Source organism: Chiloscyllium plagiosum, chromosome 26 (genome assembly GCF_004010195.1).
Source record: "Chiloscyllium plagiosum isolate BGI_BamShark_2017 chromosome 26, ASM401019v2, whole genome shotgun sequence".
Taxonomy (NCBI): domain Eukaryota; kingdom Metazoa; phylum Chordata; class Chondrichthyes; order Orectolobiformes; family Hemiscylliidae; genus Chiloscyllium; species Chiloscyllium plagiosum.
Window position 1 is genome coordinate 32,420,898 of NC_057735.1, and position 6,102 is coordinate 32,426,999.

Genomic DNA, 6,102 nt, shown 5'->3' on the forward strand with positions numbered 1-6,102 from the left:
CAGTCCTTGCACAGTATTTTGTAAATGATGTTAGTTTTGCTCATTGTCTGTATAGGGTCTTTCACATTCATTAGCTGCTGTTTTAGTGTGTTGGTGGGTTTGTGGGCTACCGTGATGCCAAGGGGAGCATGGTTTCTCTTCCCCTAGGTGTTCAACAGTGTGAGAGATCTGTCAGAATGGAAGGACAGCTCCACATGTCTGAAGGAGCCCTGATTCCCTGTCAGAAATGGAGAGCTCTTTCGCTGCATAAACAAAGAGCAGTGTGTGTCATTTATCTGTGTTTGTCACTCCTTGGTAAATCCAGTCTGCCAAGCCCTATACAAACGAGAGATACTGCAGGAGGATATCATGGCATGATAGATGTTGTAGAAATGTTGAAAAGAATATTAAAGTCAGAGATTATACAGCCCAGTTTGAAATAATAAACTTGGTTCACTGTAGACATTTTGCAATTTGAGGATGGCCCAATCACTTCATGGCCAATTTACATATTTCTGGGACTCATTGGAAGAGTTTTGTTCAGATTTCTTTTTCAGTGGGAACAAAGTGGGTGGGAACTCAAGATGGCACAGTGGCACCCTGCAATGATGTTCTAGATGTGAAATAAAGTTGAAAGTCATTGTTGACAGCTCTCAAACAATGCCATACCTCATAATCCTGATATTGTAAAGAGTCAGCAAAAGAGGACAGCAAGCTTCACAGGAGCAGCTTTGATGATGGATAAGATGTGATAGTTGTACTTGAAGCCAGAGAGCATTGATAAGTCAACAAAGTTGGCAGTAAAAGCAAGTCTAAAAGGTAAAACCACAAAAAAAGTTAAGAAGTGATACTTGTCAGTAAGACTAGAGAGAAATACAGTCATTGAATTCCTGCAGTGTGGAAGCAGGCCGATTGGTCCATTGAGTCACACTGACCCTCTGAAGTGCATCCTACCCAGACCACACCCCTACCCTATCCCTGTAACCCTGCAATTCCCATGGCTAATCCACCGAGCCTGCATATCCCTGGACACTGTCGGCAATCCAACAAATCTGCACACCTTTGAACTGTGGAAGGAAACTCATGCAGACACAGGAAGAATGTGCAAACAGTTTTGAGGGTGGATTCAAATCCGGGTCCCTTGTGCTATGAGGCAGCAGTGCTAACCACTGAGCCGCTGTACCACCCCAGTGAAAATAAAGAAACTGTAGTTTTGAAGAACAGTAATTTTTCCCTGCTTTACTGAATTCAGTCATTACAAATATGTGAGCACAGGGAATTTTATGAAAACTTGTACTGGTTTGGCACTTCTCATATCATTGAGACATTTAGACATTTTTACTTGTAAAATGTAGTCACTATCTTGATGGTTAGTTAAGAAGGAAGAAATAGCAGAATATATTTTCAAATAGAAAATGGACTGCAACAGCATAGACAGATAGTTCTCAGATAAACATCAGAACTCAAATTTTGAAAAGCACAAGTTTAAACCTGTTTGTGTAGAAGAAACACTTTATTGAAACAGAGACAGTACCTGAAAACTGGCAGGAATAATGAGGAAGTAAAATATCTGAATTAATCACACATATGCATTTCCCATCAATTATAAAAAGAAAACATCACTGAAATTTTCATGTCAGAACTTAATGGTCTTTTGTGCCATGTCCTTTGAATGGAAAGAAAAATCTCTGATGTATTTTGAATGCAATTGACACTAAATAAGCTTACAACCTCTGGAATAATCACTGAAATATACAAAATGGCAAAAATGAAACTGCACAGTTGTAATAAAAATAACATGTGATAATTGGATCTTTTCTGGCAAATCTTAAATAAGCATTTAAATAATAATTAGATTGTGGACTAATTCAGTTAATGATCATACATTGCTTGATTAGGATGCTAATCATTGTTTGTTACCTGATTATGGAATCTGCATTGATCAATCATTGTGTTTGATTGCACCATTCTTCAGAGTTAACTCTCTTTGTTACTCTAGTTTTCTGTTTTCTCAAAGTCTTTGTTTTTTTTCTTCTTTCTTCACATTTCCTCAGCTTTTCTGTTTTAATTGCTTGTTTGCATTTATTTCTACTGACATTTCTATCTCTTTCCAACCTATCTATTCCAGTCACGTCTCATGCTTTTCTATGACTTGACTTACGTTGGCTTGAAACTCAGACAACACTAATGCTTATGTAAATATTGTGACTGGTTGTGTTGGTAATATAGAATAAATATGATAATGTAGCAAAATTAATGGACATTTTAGGCACCGATGTTAGATCTGAATCTCCAAAATAATGTTCGAGGCATTCGGTAAAAATCATTTTGTAATCTGTCTTTCTAATTGAAACAAAGATGTACTTTAAGTCTTACCTTAATATAAAAGGCAAATGATGGAACTTTCATGGATCAACATCATTAGAAGCAATAATTATGAAATGGAGAAAAAATGAACAGCCTAAGATCGCTACCTTACATCCAAATGTTTTTCTGGATTCTTGAGCTCTACTGACCCATTGGTTGATGCGAACAGCAACCCTCACATAAAGGCTTACAGTTTCCTATCATTATAGATAATGATAGAATTAGATGCAATGGTACAGTTAATGCATCCTAACAGAAGCCGCTTAGTGTGATCATTAGTATGTGGAACTGATCAGTTGGTGCGATTCTTTGTGAAATGACTTTTAACAAGTAAGGTATGGTTAAGCGTTATATATGATCCCCTTTCCTTGTGAAATTGACCATTGTGAATAACCCATGACCACTCAACTTTGCATATGCATTAGGTTTTTACCCAAGGGCTATGCACAGAAAATGTTCTAAAGTTAAAAGAAACAGTAAGTGAAACAAATAAAATATGTGCTGCCACAGTCTATTGCAACTCAACAGAAATCAATATACTTTCACAGCATTGTATCTGTAATTTTCATATCAACTCAAAAGTTCCTATGGGTGATCACACCAAGTGCTTCAACCATCACTCAGCTACACCTCATGCTCTTTACTGTACTTTATAAAACAAATTCCAGTGACACAGATCTATATCAGACCTGTACAGTGTAACATGCAACATGCTCTGATACCTTTCTTCATTTTAACAGCCAAATAGGAATGTGTGTTGTTGTGAGAGTTAAGGTGCAAACAATTAGTTAAACATTAAAGTTAGCATTGAAGCTTCTCCAGTAAATAGGCAATCAGTTCAGATATGTATTCACAAATACTATGGTAAAAAAAAACTATAGCAATATATTAAGTCACAGTATTTAATGCAACATTGATATTGTTTATTTCCCTCCAAACTATTGTTATCTTTTCAGTCAACCATAACATCGTCTGGTTTCTGTTGTTACCAAAGACTGATTGAATCCACATTGACTTGAATGGAACACTGACTGTGAGGATGAAGGCAGCTACATATGTAACATGTATTCTGGCTTTAAATGTCATTCCAATTTTCTCCAGGCATGGTTTAGAGGTAGTATTTTTGCCTCTCAGCTCTAACGTAAAGAATTTAAGTTCCATCTTAAACCTCTATCCAGTAGTGAAGCAGCACTATCTGCATTCACACATGTAGCTTCCAGTACTCAAGTACTCCAGTACACCAAGGGCCCAACTGACAAACCTACACTGAATGTCAGTACAATTCTTTGCATACTCAGGATCATCCAGAATATGCTGTTTAAATGTAGCATCACATCTAATGTTGGACAATACACTTTGCAGACATAAGGAACACGTACATACATTGTACTTGATTCATTACAAAATTTTTGACCACCATTTGCTCGTTTACATCTCAACGGAATGTCTTTATCAATCAGAGTCAAGATGTCTGATATAAAATTTAAAGTCTGGCAGTTAATGGTCATTCGTGTTTAATTGGTGCATTCTCCATGTCAATACCACTGCCAATCAGAATTCTTTTCTCAGGTTGCATAATGTTGCTTTTCCCATTAAATTGGTATTCTTTTCACTTATTCTGATGAGTACAAGATGAAAGATCTTAACAAATGTGATTTTTTTCAGCAACAGTCTATAAATGTATATTTTTATCTTCCCTGTCAGTTTCAAATCTGGTTTAAAAGGAAATCATTTTACTTAAAAGGTGAAAACCCCTCAGGTATGCCCTTCTGGAAGATCTGGATAACACTACAATTAATTTCCTTTTATAATTTTATGTTGGATTGAAGTAATATTTTATGATTATGTCTTAGTCATTAACCAGCCCAGTTTGAATTTCTTTAATTGCCTTACTCAGCAATCAGAGTTAAAAGAGGGCTAAGTGCCACAGTCACAGTAGATGCCTAGGCGTTGGTTTGTCTGGTTCAAAACAAACAGCACATTTGTTTTAATTACACTCAGTGCAATTTAAGGCCTTTATCAGTTTTAAGGAAATGACCAAATATTTGATTGCAGCAGCTGGAACTTAATAAGAACATAAACTCAAAAAAAAAGAATCAAGTTGATGATCCAAAGTTCACACAAAACAGCAGAGCTATGAAAGCATGTGATTTCAAATAAATCACAAGCTGGACTATAATCTGGTGTAATGTGACTTCTCACCATGATCTATCTTGGCTACATACGAGATCTGCAGAATCACAGATGCCAGTCCTCAGCCAGTTCAATTTGCTCCAGCTGATATCGAAGAAAGACTGTTGGCATTGGATTCTGCAAAGCCTGGGCACTCTGACAACATTCCAGCAGTGAAGCAGCACTATCTGTATTCACACATGTAGCTTCCAGTACATGTGGTCTGATGCTACAGAATGAGTCTGGGTTCATGACAGATGGGTCACGGGAAGGCAAAGTTAAAAACTGTTTTCCAGCTTGGACTTCAACATAACATTATTTATTATGTATTAATACTACAAACATACAATAGCAATAGATATAGCAGGCTCTGACTTATAGTTGTGTTAGGTAAAAACTTATAGATGGCACGGTGGCGCAGCAGTTGGCACTGCTGCCTCACAGCACCATGGACCCAGGTTTGATTCCAGCCTTGGGCTACTGTCTGTGTGGAGTTTGCACATTCTCCCTGTGTCTGCGCGGGTTTCCTTCGGGTGCTCTGGTTTCCTCCCACAGTCCAAAGATGTGCAGGTTAGATGAATTGGCCATGCTAAATTGCCCACATGTACATGGGATGTTCAGGGGATGTGTAGGTTAGGTGCATTGTCAGGGGTAAAAAATAAAATAGGGTAGGGGAATAGGTCTTGGTGGGTTATTCTTCAGAGGGTCGGTGTGGACTTGTTGGGCCGAAGGGCTATTCCAAACTGTAGAGATTCTAATTGTAAACGACTCTATTTTTTTTCTGTGTCCCTGCCCATGCGCTCTCAAGAATTATTGTCATCCTAATGTGTGATGGTGTACATCAGTGTTTTAACTCCACTCACTCTGTGCCATTTATACTCCGTGACATACAGCCCCTTGACATCATTACAATGTTACTCCAATGTCCTTATGCCCTTATAAAACAATGTGGACTCCAGAACAAGTTGCATACCTGGCCAAGATGTTTTAGTACAGCTACAACACTGACATTTCTCCTGCATATTAGAAAATTGCCCAGTTATGTCCTGCCCACAAGAAACAGGAAAGGTCAAACCTGGCCAATTCCCTCTCCACTGGGCTACTCTTCACCATTGGCAAAGTATTGGAAGGGGTCATCAACTATGTTATGAAGCAGCACTTGCTCAGTCATAGACTGACTCTCAGGGAGCAGGTTGAGTTTCACCAGGGTGACTCAGCTCTCAAACTCATTACAGCTTTTGCCCAAACATAGATAAAGAGAACTGAACTCAAAAGACAAATTGAAAGTGACCACCCTCATTAGCAAGGCAGCACTTGATTGAATGTGTCATTCTGGAGTCCTAGGAAAACTTGAGCCATTGAAAGTCATGGAAAAATACACTTTGTTGGTTGAAAGCATACAGAGCACAAAGGAAGATAGTTATGGTTGTTGAAGGCCAATCATCACAGTCGAGAATGTGTTGCTGGAAAAGCGCAGCAGGTCAGGCAGCATTCAGGGAACAGGAGAATCGATGTTTCGGGCATAAGCCCTTCTTCAGGAAGGGCTTATGCCCGAAACGTCGATTCTCTTGTTCCCTGGATGCT

General features: G+C 38.4%; 1 protein-coding gene across 6 annotated transcripts in view; it reads right to left on the minus strand.

Moving 5' to 3' along the window:
* Nucleotides 1–6,102, minus strand: part of LOC122563232 (ladinin-1-like) — a 98,309-nt gene that overhangs the window by 26,497 nt on the left and 65,710 nt on the right. The gene's annotated exons all lie outside the window — the stretch shown is intronic.